The following is a 16,340-nucleotide window of genomic DNA, read 5'->3' on the forward strand; positions in this document are numbered from 1 at the left end:
TTCGATATAATGAGGGTATACGGTCAAATTCTTATACATGCAGCATTGACTGGCAATCTGGGGAGAGGGATTGATATCCTCCCCCGGTCCCCTGATGAACCCTGGTGGAAGCTAGGGGGAAACGCGTTGGGACTAGGGACTACTAACGATAAGTGTCACTCTCTATCTATGAATGAATATTTATTTGTGTCTGTTATCTCTAACTTTCTGTAAGGGACCAGGGATTATTGATGATGAGTGTCATTTTTTACTTACTAATGAATATCTGCTAATGAATATCTATGTTTGACTGCCATGTCTTTGTCAGAAAATTTAGTTTTGACATTATGTTATAGATGTGAGGTCTTGTACATGTGGTACCATATTTAGCTAGACAGCAAATGCTAAGTATGTGTCTACAAACTGATTAACTGTTCTGGCTATAAACTGATGGATCTGGCTATGGCAAGGAATAGATTGTGCTCCTAAATTTATGAGCACTGATATATATCCTACTATATGTATTCGACCATCTATAACTGGTGAATAAGGCTTATCGGCTTCTTTATCTATACGTTCACTTTTTTTCTTACCCTTTTTCACCATTGTAGTTTTGGTTTATTTAAATAAGGGCTTTTGTAGGGACATTAGGGACACCGATGTTGAACGGGGTCGCCACAAAGTACAAATTGGGTGCCAAACTCCGCTGCTAGGAAGGGAAAGGAATTAGGGACAAAATAGGGACAGGATTAATCTGTGTTCCCACCTTTTTGGTGTATTACCTGATTTTTGATGTCCTAATAGTATAAGTATCCTTGTTTTTTGTCTATGGATTGTTTACAGTCCTTTTTAGATTCTATTATTAAAAGGTATTTTTAGGGGGCTTTTGCCTTATGGTTGTCTTTGTCTATTTGGCCCCTTTTTTGATATTTTGTCTAGGTGTTTAATTAATGTGAGTAGATGAGAAAGTGCGCGGTCATTGTGGCCATTGCACAGTGAACATTGTGCAGGGACTAGCTCAGCCCCTGAATCTAGCATCATTGATAATGCTTTATTTCAGGGAGGGAACAGAGGCTGCGGTAGCATGCACTGGGATTCTCAAATGAAGCATCAAAAAGGAATTAGAAAAAAAATGTTAGAAAGTGTAGTTGGGAAGGATAGAGAAATGTTAACTCAAGTATATTAGAAATTTGTTTAGATTATGGTATTAAATAGATGGGATGTCAGAGATGTAACTCACACACGTTCCTGGTGCCGTGCTTCTCATTGTGCTTGCCACTCTGCTTTTCCTCATGTCAGGCGACTGCACTCCTCATGTAGCACTTTCCAAGACCCTGCTGGAATTTAACCCTGCTGTGTCCCGCAATCTTTGAATTCTCCAGCCAATCACCAACCAGCAGGTGCTGTGTTAGACAGCGCCATCCTCCATACCTTGCCTGATATTAGGTTCTAGTGTCTTTTGTCTCTAGCTTCCTGCTAAGGTGTACCTCTGTTTAGTATACTCTGTTGTTGACCTGGTTTGTCTATTTGTCTGTTATGAGATATCTCCATTCTTGACCCAAGCTTTGTTTATAAACCCGTGCTGCCTGCTCTGACCCCAGTCCACCTGACAACGCATCTGTCTCACCCCTCTGTACCTCGCATACCTGATCTGACCCGTAAGTCAGCTGCTGCAGGTCCTTGCACTGCCCTAGAGTGGCACCAGGTGGTTATCCTGCGGCCCGAGCCTATTTTCACCATCAGAGGTGCTAGTGAAGACCCGGCAGCCACTTAATCATGCCCCTCCAGGGAAAGCCCAGCCAGTGGCACAGTAAGTCCACACCCACCAGATTTGCATGGGGATCTAGGACCAAAACTTTTGTGAATTTTAGACCACCCCTTTAAGGTGTGCAATACAGTAATCATTTCAATGTGACTTTGTATGTTAAAGATATACTTTGCTGTCTCGAGTATTTGATGCGTTCTCAAGATCATCATGTGCTTTTATTATTTGTTAAAAATTACTTCCTTAAGCAAAAATACTGCATATTCTAATCGACAAATAAATTATAAAAATTCATGCTGTAGGAATACTTTGCTGTTATTGTTTAATCAGTTCTCATGACTATCATGTGCTGTCATTATTTTTTGAAAATGACAAACAAAAATATTGCTCATTCTAAATGACAAATAAATCATAAAAGGTCAGATGATTACATAGACTTACTGCATCATTGGAAGTTAAAAATTGCTAACATGGGACAACATTTGAGAAAAAAACACAGTAAAAAGATACAGCTTTATCAACACCAGGTCAGATTACCAATGCACCAGCAGGATGCAGCAGACCCCCATGACAAAGGCGGGGGCAGCACAGGTGCAAAATACTGATGCAAACAGCCACTCACTGACCTACCAATTCATGGAGTTGGTGGCTGTGTAGTATTAAACATACGCACAGATGGGGATTATTAGATAGATTTAATAGTATGGGTGTCATCAATAGGCTGTAAGCCAGACACTATGCATCACATGTATCTGTGTGACTGGCGTCCTATACAAGCCGCATCTGTGTGCATGTTTAATACTATACATCTACCCCCTCCATGAATTGGTAGGTTTGGGAGTGGCTGTTTGTATCAGTATTTTGAGCCTGTGCTGTCCCCGCCTTTATCATTGGGGTCTGCTGTATCCTGATGGTGCATTGGTGATCTGACCTGGTGTTTTGGAGGCTGTATCTTTTTCCTGTGATATATAATTGAAAGTCGAGATGTTTGCAAAATATAATGTATTAGTGGCTGTGTTGAAAGGCAAATGAAAACAAAATGACTATTACAACCCCTCGTAAATTGACAACAACAATGAAAATGACAAGGCACTACTTGGAGGGAATAAATTTGGAACCAGGACGATAATCATGAGTAGAAGGAGAGTTCGAGCCCACCCGAAATGCCTGCACATAGGAATTGCCACCACTACAACCACCATCACAATTTTCAGACATTGTTGAGCCTCTGTTACGATACTGGCGTAGCACTGCTGGAGTCCAGTGGCCGAAGGAGCACAAGCAGTAACAGCAAGCAGTGGTAGAAGTTCTTGGAGCTAGCAATGAGTTGTAGGAAACAAACCGTAGATATGTAAAAACAGTCTAGGGAAGACAGTTCAGGAGCTGGAGACTGGAGCTAGGCTAAAATAGCTAGACACAATACTCAAGCAATGAGTGAGAGCTCCATGTGGCTTTAAGTAAGCCCAAACAGGAAAAAAGATGGATTCCATAGATTCAGAATCCACCATCTTAGTAAAAGGCAATTGCAGAACATAACAGCAACCTCCAGTGGTAAGGAGTAAAATTACAGCACAATTATTAAAGTGAACCATAGCAGCCACTCGTGGTCAAACTATAGAAGAGCAGCAGAAATCCTGACAGCCTCATACACCAACAGCAAGTGTTGCATCATCAACATCAGGGCTTACCTGTCACACCGGTTCAAGGAAATGCAAGCTATGTGGTGCAAAATAGGGGAAAACTCCTGGAAAGAGGTAAATGGAGCCCTTACGATAGGGAGAGGTGAGGAGGGAGACCCTTAAACACTCACCTGAGACAGAAGCCTGCACTCTCTATCGTCCCTAGATGGGTCCTTCCCATCTAGGGACCCACATGCCCACATACTCACATGCGATCACATGCCTAAGCGCTGGCTAGCCATGACCTAACCCTCACTAATGAGTAGGGCAGCAAGACACTAGTCTCACTACTACAGTAAGAAAACACAGGGAAGGAGACAAACACGGAGAAATCAAACAACAAATGGAACATCACAGCTTTAACTGGATCAACTTCTCCAGGGTGATCAGCATAGAAAACCTATAACTGGCATAAGATACAGCTAGGAGTGAGTTTAAATAATAGAAGGGAGTGGCAGCAAGATGCAGCAGCTGAGATTAGAGCCATATGGAAACCCAGCAGGATCAAAAAGGAATGCTTAACCCCTTCACTACTAAGTGAAAATCAATCCACTCCACTCAAGTTAATAACCGTGCAGACTCAAAAGAGGACCTTTGATCTGCCAATGTGACCTTCTGATCCCAGACACCCAAAAAGTCTCGGCAGGACATGGTACATTTGTGACATTACTGCAGAGCAAGTAGCACGTGTTGCACCATGAGCACCAGGGTTTACCGCAAAGCAAGTAGATCTTTTGGTGATTCTTGCTGTTTATTATGATCTTGATCTTTCCCACGACGGAATCGTCATTGTCATTCCTGATTTGACTAGCAGTGATCTCTATGTGGGAAATGTCCTGAGTAGTGTTGATCGAGTATGTTCTATTAACCCTTTCGCCGAGTATGCTCGGGTCGAGCTCCGAGTATTTATAGCTGCTCGGTGATAAGGTTGAATCACTCCCGTGTGCATGATTTTCAACAGTTTGACAGTTTTATTACATGGGCGGAATGTGTAAGAAATAGACATTCCTCTCATGTAATAAAACTGTCAAACAGTCACAAATCATGCACACGGGAGTGATTCAACCTTATCACCGAGCAGCTATAAATACTCGGAGCTCGGCCCGAGCATACTCGGACAGATCATACTCGCTCAATCCTAGTCCTGAGCTCTTTGCCAGCCCACCATCTAATGTTTTGATGGTGCTCTGACCACTGTTTTCCACTCTAGAAAGGAAAATGGTAAGACATATCCAGATTAAAGGTCAACCTGACTGCAATTCCAGATTCATTGCTAATCATATGCTATTGTTGAAACTCCACTAAATCAAGATTATTACTCATAACCTGATAATTATTTTTTTGACTCTTTGTAAATTGAATCCTTGTGACTATATAAAGACCTTTATCACTGGTGTAGAAGGAGTCACCCTGTCGGTGATTCAAGATTAGACAATGGATTCCAGTATCTTTAAGCTCTATGATGTTCATGGTTTTGATAATAGGGAAGGTCTGGAGTAGAGATGAGCGTTGTTCTACTCGAACTGTTCGCCAATCTCAAATTCGAGCTGTTTTGGGCGGTGTTCGAGCCGTTCGGCGAACACGAACAATTAGAGAAAAATTCGGCTGTTCGAGGTTATGTTCGATAACAGTTCGTGCACCAAAATCATAACTGGATTTTTTCTCAGTAATGATGAAAATTAATGTTAATACGCAGTTTGAGTGTACAGCGGGGTGGGGGGAGGGGCAGGGGATGGATCTCTGCAGGGACAATGAAGATCTCCATTTTTTTTTCTCTTTCCCGCATTTGCAGTGGGGAGGTGCAATCTGTCAGCCTATCAGCAGCGCACACACGGAGCGAAGTGCTTTTTTTCACACAAGCAAGTGCATGTGTCATTGGCAGTGTATGTCACATGTCCTTGCCCTATAAGACCCAGCCATTTTCCCCGTCGCCACCATTTTCTCACTGCTGCAGCTGCGTGTTAGACGGCACCGCTGTTGCTGTGTGCGCTATACCTTGTTAATTTCAAGCCAATTTTCGCACAAATCTACAGATAGCTTGGGAGTAGGGAATAGTTGTGATTGCAGTCCTTTTAAGGACTAGGTTACAGCATTTCCTACGACTTTTATCAGGCAGGTCTGTGCTCTTAAATAGATAGATTGTGGGAGTAAAGACTAATTGTAATTGGAGTCCTTTTCAGGACTAGGTTACATCACTTCCTATCAGTTTTTACCAGGCAGGTCTGTGCCAGTGCTGTGCAAGTTTTTTTCACAGCATTTGGCTGAATCTAGCAAAGCTAATCCTTTTTGGCCTATTGCAGAGTGTGTTAGTCAGTGGAGTAGCCTATCTGTGTTGCAAGATATACCACCTGTGTATAGAATACCAATTTTTTTACTGCACCTAGTGAAGTAAAATCTTTTGGGCATAGCATCATTCTATTAGTCCATCTATACTGACCTCCATCAGGTTGCAAATTGAATATAATTTTTTTCTGCATCTAGCTCTGAAAAAATATTGGGCTTCTAGCTGTGTGTGGGACTTGTTCTATTAATCCATCTATACAGACCTCCATCAGGTTGCAAACTGAATATATTTTTTTCTGCATCTACCTCTGAAAAAATATTGGGCTTCTAGCTGTGTGTGGGACTTGTTCTATTAATCCATCTATACAGACCTCCATCAGGTTGCAAACTGAATATATTTTTTTCTGCATCTACCTCTGAAAAAATATTGGGCTTCTAGCTGTGTGTGGGACTTGTTCTATTAATCCATCTATACAGACCTCCATCAGGTTGCAAACTGAATATATTTTTTTCTGCATCTACCTCTGAAAAAATATTGGGCTTCTAGCTGTGTGTGGGACTTGTTCTATTAATCCATCTATACAGACCTCCATCAGGTTGCAAACTGAATATATTTTTTTCTGCATCTACCTCTGAAAAAATATTGGGCTTCTAGCTGTGTGTGGGACTTGTTCTATTAATCCATCTATACTGACCTCCATCAGGTTGCAAACTGAATATATTTTTTTCTGCATCTACCTCTGAAAAAATATTGGGCTTCTAGCTGTGTGTGGGACTTGTTCAATTAATCCATCTATACAGACCTCCATCAGGTTGCAAACTGAATATATTTTTTTCTGCATCTACCTCTGAAAAATTATTGGGCTTCTAGCTGTGTGTGGGACTTGTTCTATTAATCCATCTATACAGACCTCCATCAGGTTGCAAACTGAATATATTTTTTTCTGCATCTACCTCTGAAAAAATATTGGGCTTCTAGCTGTGTGTGGGACTTGTTCTATTAATTCATCTATACAGACCTCCATCATTTTGCAAACTGAATATATTTTTTTCTGCATCTACCTCTGAAAAAATATTGGGCTTCTAGCTGTGTGTGGGACTTGTTCTATTAATCCATCTATACAGACCTCCATCAGGTTGCAAACTGAATATATTTTTTTCTGAATCTACCTCTGAAAAAATATTGGGATTCTAGCTGTGTGTGGGACTTGTTGTATTGGTCCATCTATACTGACCTAAATCAGGTTGCAAACTGAATATATTTTTTTCTGCATCTACCTCTGAAAAAATATTGGGCTTCTAGCTGTGTGTGGGACTTGTTGTATTAGTCCATCTATACTGACCTCCATCAGGTTGCAAACTGAATATATTCTTTTCTGCATCTACCTCTGAAAAAATATTGGGCTTCTAGCTGTGTGTGGAACTTGTTCTATTAATCCATCTATACAGACCTCCATCAGGTTGCAAACTGAATATATTTTTTTCTGCATCTACCTCTGAAAAAATATTGGGCTTCTAGCTGTGTGTGGGACTTGTTCTATTAATCCATCTATACAGACCTCCATCAGGTTGCAAACTGAATATATTTTTTTCTGCATCTACCTCTGAAAAAATATTGGGCTTCTAGCTGTGTGTGGGACTTGTTGTATTAGTCCATCTATACTGACCTCCATCAGGTTGCAAACTGAATATATTTTTTTCTGCATCTACCTCTGAAAAAATATTGGGCTTCTAGCTGTGTGTGGGACTTGTTGTATTAGTCCATCTATACTGACCTCCATCAGGTTGCAAACTGAATATATTTTTTTCTGCATCTACCTCTGAAAAAATATTGGGCTTCTAGCTGTGTGTGGGACTTGTTGTATTAGTCCATCTATACTGACCTCCATCAGGTTGCAAACTGAATATATTTTTTTCTGCATCTACCTCTGAAAAAATATTGGGCTTCTAGCTGTGTGTGGGACTTGTTCTATTAATCCATCTATACAGACCTCCATCAGGTTGCAAACTGAATATATTTTTTTCTGCATCTACCTCTGAAAAAATATTGGGCTTCTAGCTGTGTGTGGGACTTGTTCTATTAATCCATCTATACAGACCTCCATCAGGTTGCAAACTGAATATATTTTTTTCTGCATCTAGCGCTGAAAAAATATTGGGCTTCTAGCTGTGTTTGGGACTTTTTCTATTAATCCATCTATACAGACGTCCATCAGGTTGCAAACTGAATATATTTTTTTCTGCATCTAGCTCTGAAAAAATATTGGGCTTCTAGCTGTGTGTGGGACTTGTTCTATTAATCCATCTATACAGACCTCCATCAGGTTGCAAACTGAATATATTTTTTTCTGCATCTACCTCTGAAAAAATATTGGGCTTCTAGCTGTTTGTGGGACTTGTTGTATTAGTCCATCTATACTGACCTCCATCAGGTTGCAAACTGAATATATTTTTCTCTGCATCTACCTCTGAAAAAATATTGGGCTTCTAGCTGTGTGTGGGACTTGTTCTATTAATCCATCTATACAGACCTCCATCAGGTTGCAAATTGAATATAATTTTTTTCTGCATCTAACCCAGCCAATAGTTTTGGCCTAATACCACAGTTTGGCCACTCAGCTCTGCTCGGTTCCCATCCATTGTTTTTTTGTGCAAACAACTCCAGAGTTGTGAATTAGTTAACCACCAAAATGAGTGGAAAAAGGCCTGCTGCTGGTGGAAAGGGGAATAGGCGTGTTGGGAAGGGGAAAAAAGGTTGTGTCCGTGGGGTAGGTGTTAAAGCTACAGTAACATCTGCAGAAGAAAGACCATATTCCAGCCAAACTAAAATGTCTACTTCTTTTGGCGGACAATGTGATAAGATCCCTTTCTTACGGCCACGCCAATCGCTACAAATTCCAGATGAGGCACACAAACAGCAGGTGCTTCAACGGATATCAAGTGCTCCTTTAAGTGGGCTCTCCTCCACATCAACTTCAACATCACAAATACTCCAGTCCTCAAAGGTGTCACCCCAATCGCACTTGCTTCCTCACAGCTCCCAAATCTCCAGCTGCCCGTCTGAGTATGAGGTAGAACAGATGGTTGTGTCTGCAGAGCTGTTTACTCATACTATAGCCTGGGAATCAGAGGTCGACTCCAGCGCTTCTGTGAATCCAGACGAGGAAATGATCTGCACTGATGCCCAGAATTTTCATGAGTCGGATCCAGGACCAGACGCAGAAGGTTCTGACCATAATGTAGACCCTCATTCCCAAACTGTAACTCCTGTTGGTGGAGACAATGAGGAAGACGATGATAAGACTCAAGTACCTGATTGGAGCGACAACTTTAGTTTTTTGTCAGGGCAGGAACAGGTTGGCTCTGAGGACGACGGGTGTGATAACGCACAGGGTGATGATGATGAGGTTGGAGATCCCACTTACTGTCAACCCACAGTCAGCCAAGAGATGAGGTCAGCAGAGGAGGTGGAGGAAGATGCTAGTGACGACGAGGTCAGGTTGCGCCTTCCTGGACAGAGACGTAGTACTGGAAGCACGTCAACAACCGCATCCTCAAACACAACTCTGCCTCTCACCACAAGTCGTGGTGGTTCTTCAGGTCGCATGGGTGCTAAGCCTTGCATAGCCTGGGCATTTTTTCAGATCGATAAAGATGACCCAACTCGTGTTATCTGTAACATTTGTCAGCAAAAGCTAAGTAGAGGCCAAAAAATACATAGTTTGAGTACTTCATGCATGAACCGGCACATGGACATGAAGCATAAGTTGCAGGTGGAAGCTCAGTGTGCTACAATGCGGCCTAGCCGGCCGGGCCAACCACCTTCTGCCATATCTTGTGCATCCGCGGCCTCTTCATCCTCTGTGACTGGGGGGACAGCAGTCACACCTGTTTTGGGGCGCAGACCTGCCACCTCTTTACCCGCAACAGCCAGCGTGATTGGCAGGTCATCATTTTCTTTGGAGGTGGTAACACCAGCTGGTGTTGAGCGCTGTCCGACATCGATAGCACCACCTTTGGATCAAGGCAACCTAACATGTCCGCCTGCATCTTCCTCACAGACCGGCAGTTTGCCGGGGACACCCTTATCAACCCCGTCTAAGCACAATAGCCAGCCCTCGGTCCCTCAGATGTGGACAAGTAAAAGACCATTTCCTCCTAGCCATGAGAAAGCTAAGAGGTTGAATTTCACCATCTGCAAGCTCTTGGCTACAGAAATGCTGCCTTTCCGCCTGGTGGACACAGAGGATTTTCGAGACCTTATGTCCGTCGCAGTGCCCCAGTACCAGATGCCCAGTCGTCACTACTTCTCAAAGAAAGGTGTGCCTGCGCTCCACCAGCATGTCGCACACAACATCACCGCTTCTTTGAGAAACTCTGTGTGTGACAGGGTGCATTTCACCACAGACACTTGGACGAGTAGGCATGGACAGGGGAGTTACATGTCGCTGACTGGGCACTGGGTAACTATGGTGACAGCAGGACAAGGGGCTGCTGTCCAAGTCTTGCCGTCCCCACGAGTTGTGCGTCAATCCTCTTTATGTCAAAGTTCCTCCACTGCTTCTGCCTCCTCAACCTCCTCTCGGTCTTCCACCTGCACCCAAAGCCTGTCTGGTCATGCCACAAGCTTTCTAACTGCGCAGAAGGGATCCTGCACACCTCCTTACTATGCTGGCAGTAGGGCTCAACGTCATCAGGCGGTTTTTACATTGAAATGTCTGGGAAATGTGAGTCACACAGCTGAGGAGTTGTGGTCAGCTCTGGAGAACCAATTTCATGAATGGTTGTCTCCACTGGACCTGAAACCAGGGAAGGCCGTGTGCGACAATGCTGCAAACCTGGGTGCGGCCCTTCGCCGGGGCAATGTCACACACGTGCCTTGTATGGCTCACGTGTTGAACCTGGTTGTCCAGCAATTTTTAGCCCACTATCCCAGACTAGATGGCCTTCTGCAGAGGGCACGGTCGCTGTGTGCTCACTTCCGCCGTTCGCATCCCGCAGCTCAGCGACTTACATCTCTACAGAAGTCGTTGGGCCTGCCACTTCACCGGCTAAAATGCGATGTGCCTACCCGGTGGAATTCAACTCTGCACATGTTGCAGCGACTGTGGCAGCACCGACAAGCCCTGGTGCAATACGTTCTGACGTATAGCCTGGGCCAACGAGATTCAGAGGTGGGGCAAATCACGCTGGAGGAGTGGTCTCAGATCAGGGACCTATGCACCCTTCTGCACAGTTTTGAAATGGCGACGAAGATGTTTAGTGCTGACGATGCCATTATCAGCATGACTATTCCGGTGATTTACATGCTGGAGCACATGTTAAACAGAATTCGGAGTCAGGTGGTGGCACAAGAGGAGGTGGAGGAAGTAGAGGAGGAGGAGTTGTATGCGGAAGGGCTAACATCTGCAAGGTCCAGACGGTCGGCAGCACCAAGGCGGCAGGCATGTGAGGGTGGGGGAGATGGTTTTACCAGGGCGCATGGTAGCAGCCAAACTAGTGAGGAAGGTGCAGGAGCCCAGGAAGAACTGGAGGACGAACTGATGGAAAACTCATCAGATGAGGGAGACCTTGATCACATTTCTGTTGTGCGAGGTTGGGGGGAGAGGACAGAGGAAGGAAGCATGATTGTTACCTCTCCACCAACACAACAGGGACTTGGTGCTCCTGGATGCGCAACACACATGAGTGCCTTCTTGCTGCACTACCTGCAACATGACCCTCGAATTGTGAGAATTAGAAATAATCCTGACTACTGGGTTGCCACACTGTTAGATCCCCGGTACAAAAGTAAATTTGCAGAAATTATTCCTGCCATAGAAAGGGATGCACGCATGCAGGAGTATCAGCAGAGACTGTTGCAGAATCTTACATGTGGTTTTCCACAAAATACCAGTGGTGCACGTAGTGAATCTCACAGTTCCAACTTGCCAACCGCGGGACCGTCAAGTGTTCAGCACTCAAACCGTAACAGAACCACAGTATCTGCTGGTAACATCAATTTTACGGAATCATTTCACCACTTTTTTAGCCCATCCTTTGCAAGGCCACAGGAGACAAGAAGTCTGACACATAGTCAACGCCTAGAGACGATGGTACAGGAGTATCTCCAAGTAAACATTGAAGCCACGACTGTGTCACTGGACCCTTGCTCTTTTTGGGCTTCCAATCTGGATAAATGGCCGGAGCTAGCCACTTACGCCTTGGAGATCTTGTCATGCCCCGCAGCCAGCGTTCTGTCTGAACGTGTGTTCAGCGCTGCTGGTGGTGTGCTGACAGATAAGCGCACGCGGCTCTCCACTGATAATGTAGACAGACTCACGTTCATAAAGATGAACAAATCATGGATCCGAAACGACTTTTCTACCCCTGTGTCATCCTGGGGAAGGTAAAAGCTTGATGATTGGTTAAAATCACCCTACCAACCGTTTTAAGCTTTCATATTACTTATCATGTTTATCTGTATCTTGACTGGAAAATAATTTGGGCTTTGTAGCAGTGTGCAGCACTGATCCTATTAGGCCATCTATACTAAAGCTTCACCAGATTTAAAATTAATAATAATTTTTAGCTGCATCTAGCCCGGAAAATAATTTTGGGGCTCCGAGATGCGCAAGACACATAAGTGCCTTCTTGCTGCACTACTTGCAGCATGACCCTCATATTGTCAGAATTCGAAGTAATCATGACTACTGGGTTGCCACACTCTTAGATCCCCCAAACTTTTCGATCAACCTTTTCATTTTAATAAAGACCAAAAAAATGGTCATTTTTGAAATTATAAGCATTAGCAGGTTGTTAGAAACTGAAATCAAACAGTTTTCAACTCAAAACTTTATTCTAGGTGATGTTACATTTTCACATAGGACCCCTTGTTCGAAAGGAGCTTCTGAACTCTCTCGTCCATTGAATTTGTCAGGTTTTGGATGGTTTCTGCTTCAATTGTTTTGCATGAGGACAGAATACCCTCCCAGAGCTGTTGCTTAGATGTGAACTGCCTCCCGCCATCATAGACACTCCTTTTAATGATGCTCCAAAGGTTCTGAATGGGGTAGAGGTCAGGGGAGCATGGGGGTCACACCATAAGTTTGTCCCCTTTTATGCCCATATCAGCCAGAGATGCAGATGTTTTATGTGCAGCATGAGATGGTGCATTATCATGCAGAAAAATGATCTTGCTGTGAAATACATGGTTCTTCTTCTTGAACCATGGCAGGAAGTGCTGTTTGAGAAAATCCACATACATTATGGAGTTCATCTTTAGCGCCTTCAGGGATCCTAAAGGGGCCGACAATCTCTCTCCCCATGATTCCAGCCCAAAACAATACTTCACCTCCTCCTTGTTGGCGCTGTAGCCGTGTTTGCGTGGGGTGTCCATCAACCAGCCATCCTCCACTCCATCCATCTGGACCATCGAGCACTGCACGGCACTCATCCGTGAACAAAACAGTTTTGAAATCAGTCTTCATGTAATGTTTGGCCCACTGGAGCCGTTTCTGCTTGTGTGAAGTGGATAGAGGAGGTCGACAGGATGGCGTATGCACAGCTGCAAACCTCTGAAGGACCCTGCATCTTGTTGTTCGGGGGACGTTGGAGGCACAAGCAGCTTCAAAAACTTGTCTGCTGCTATGACAAGGCTTTTTTGCCGCTGCTCTTTCAACCTGACGTAATTGCCTGTAGGAAAGAGTCCTCAATTTGCCCTTATCAGCACGCACACGTGTGTACTGTGAATCAGCTACATACTTCTTGATTGCCAAGACACTTCATCCTGATCATCGCACAATGTTGATTGTAGTCATGCCTTGACCTAAACACTCCACAATTTGTTGCTTCTCAGCAGCCGACACATCCTTTTTCTTTCCCATTTTGGCAGAAAATGTAGGCTACTTAATAATGTGAGACAGCCTTCTTAAGTAGTCTTGCCTTTCATTGGACACACCTGCCAAACTAATTAGCACAGGTGTCTGCAATTGCTTACAGTGATATAAAGAGCCCTGACACACATCACCATCAATGAGTTTAACTGACAAACAAACAAATTCTTCCCTTATCACTCCTAAACACTTTTTGCATAATAATTTGGAACGCAGTGTACATGTGCTTTTCCACAAAACACCAGTGGTTCACGTAGTGAATCTTACAGTTCTAACTTGCCAACCGTGGTCTGTATGGAGTTGTTCAATAAAGGGCCCAAAATTAAGATAACATAGATGGGAGAGGTCTCTATGAATAGGAATTCCTAAGTATTTGATACCCTGTGAGGGCCAGGCAAAGGGAAAGTTGGACTGGATGGAATCCTATATGGATTTGGGGAGGGAGACATCGAGGGCCTCAGACTTCGCTGCATTGATTTTAAAATTTGACCATGTAACAAAGTGATCTATTTCAGCCATAACAGCATGGATGGATATATGTGATTGAGTGATATATACTAGGACATCATCAGCAAATAGAGAGCACTTGTACTCGGTGCCTCCCACCTCAATCCACCTAATATTGGGGTTATGGCGAATTGATGAGAACAGGTGCTCCGTCACTAGGATGTATAAGAGAGGGGACAGAGGACATCCCTGCCTTGTCCCATTGGTGATTGTGAAAGGTGATGAAAATGTTCTGATACACCCCCTGGGCCTTGGGACACCCGGAGCCGGACCCTTTTTGGTGGATGCTGGTGGTTGTAGTCTTCGTGGCGGCGACCCGGTTCCGTGGCTCAGGGTGGTCAAACCAGTGGCGGAACTATTTATGTGGTTTTGATGTTTAAATGTCCGACTACTCCACCCGTGGATTGCGGTCAGAGTGAACCGCCGCTGCAGGGCAGACCGCTGAGGCTGGTGTTGTGGGTGCAGCAGAGCGTAGCATAACTCCCCACGGGAGGAGTATAGCCTCAGGGCAGTGTATGCGGAGGATGGGGGTGATGGTGCAGGGCAGCAGCAGTAACGACACGGAGTCAGTGCTGCAGTCCAGGGCCTTTACTCACAGTTCTTATTATCCAGACCACGTCTGCAGGTAACGGCTGCCCACGTCGTACTGTGCTCACCAGGTGAGGGGCTCAGACAACTCCCAGATAACTTTGGAGCGCTTCACAGGACCCCCTTTGTGTGTCCTTTGTCTGGCCTTTCTTACCAACCCTTCTGTCTGGCTGCCTCGGGCCTCCTCTTGGTAAAGTTGGCGCCAGTTTCCCTGACCCTATGTGGTGCCTTCCTAGCAGGTGTAGCGAGGGGCTGCGCCACATAAAATGTCACAGCCTCCGGTTTCTAGCTGAGGGTCGTTTCCTGCCTCCACTAGTTTCGGGGACCGGTCTCCCCCTTTGGCCTGACCCCTCCACGCAGGTGGATTCGGGCGTGCCGTGGCGACTCGCCCGTCCGCACCCCTGGGATCCCTTCATTCCTCGTTCCTGGAGCCTTCTCCGCTCCTCTTCCTTCCTTCTCCCTCTTCCAGGCCTGGGCCTCTGTTACTAGGCCCGCCTCCGGAGCAGAGCTCATGCAGAGCCCCTGCTCCCTGCCACTTCTGCTCAGACTTCTCTGCACTGAACTAAGATGGTGCCCACCTTTTATACTCCCTTCTCAATGCACCCAGGAACTGCTTCCTCCCTACTCCTGCACTACAGGGTTCCCCTTACTCAGTGTTCCCTCCCCCCACTCCAGCCAGGGACAGGGACTGTCATGCCCATCTCAGAGGCATATTGGTCGCCCTGCCCCACGGCAATGTGGTGTAATGCATGCAGGTGTCGGGTCCTGATCCACACTCCATCCTTACCTGAGAGTGAGATATCACACCTCTGGGTGAGGTGCAATACCTCTGTAGCAACCGAGCCCTCAGGGTGCTACAGTTCCATTTATCTTCAGCCTAGGTGACGTATTGTGATACAGGGCCGTGATTTTGGTTATAAAAGGGTCCCCTAGACCCCTACCCCAAGCTTTTTAAGAGAATCATATATGGCGTGCCAGGAGACTCTATGGAATGCTTTCTCAGCATCCAACGAGAGTATCTAATTACAAATTTTTAACTGCATCTAGCCCAGGAAATACTTTGTGCCTAGTAGCAGTGTCTGCTAGTCAGCGGATTATCCCGGCTGTTAAGCAAGCTACACCACCTGTAGTTTAGACACTTAATTTTTTCAAAGGAAATGCTTCGGGACCATGGGATACTCAGTGAAGAGCATCAGGAGGCACCCCAAGGCATAGGGGCTGGGACTGGCAGTAGGATGCCTTGCGGTGGACAGCCGAGCTCGATCCTTATAAAAGCTTTTTAACTGCAGCAGCTTTAGTGGACGCTACTGGAGCTGGAATTACGCGGCTGCTGGCATGAGACTTGCCCTCCAATAGATCCTTGTAAATGGATTTAAAGTGTATTCATTCAAATTAGAGAGACAATTTAAATTAAAAAGCTTAGAGCTGCCTCCACCACAGGGGGGCTCGCTCGACCCACCAGCGGACAGGCACCAGTATTGGGAGAGGGGGGCTGGTCATCAGGGTTCACCGCGGCTCTGGCACAAACCCGGCGACACGGAGGTGGCACGGGCAGGAGCGGACTGGCCGTGTCGGCTTCTCACTTTTTGGATTTTAGAAGGGCATGACATGCCTATATCTGTGTCTCCCCCTCCTTTTACTCCTCCACCTCTTTTATTTTCGCAT

The 16,340-nt window shown here is 45.1% G+C and overlaps 1 protein-coding gene across 1 annotated transcript in view; it reads left to right on the forward strand.

Annotated features, from left to right (window-relative positions):
• Window positions 1-16,340, forward strand: part of LOC141171632 (indolethylamine N-methyltransferase-like) — a 114,989-nt gene that overhangs the window by 97,744 nt on the left and 905 nt on the right. The window lies entirely within an intron of this gene.

This window comes from Phyllobates terribilis, unplaced genomic scaffold (genome assembly GCF_046119375.1).
Source record: "Phyllobates terribilis strain yellow unplaced genomic scaffold, ASM4611937v1 Scaffold_12__6_contigs__length_324123572, whole genome shotgun sequence".
NCBI lineage: Eukaryota > Metazoa > Chordata > Amphibia > Anura > Dendrobatidae > Phyllobates > Phyllobates terribilis.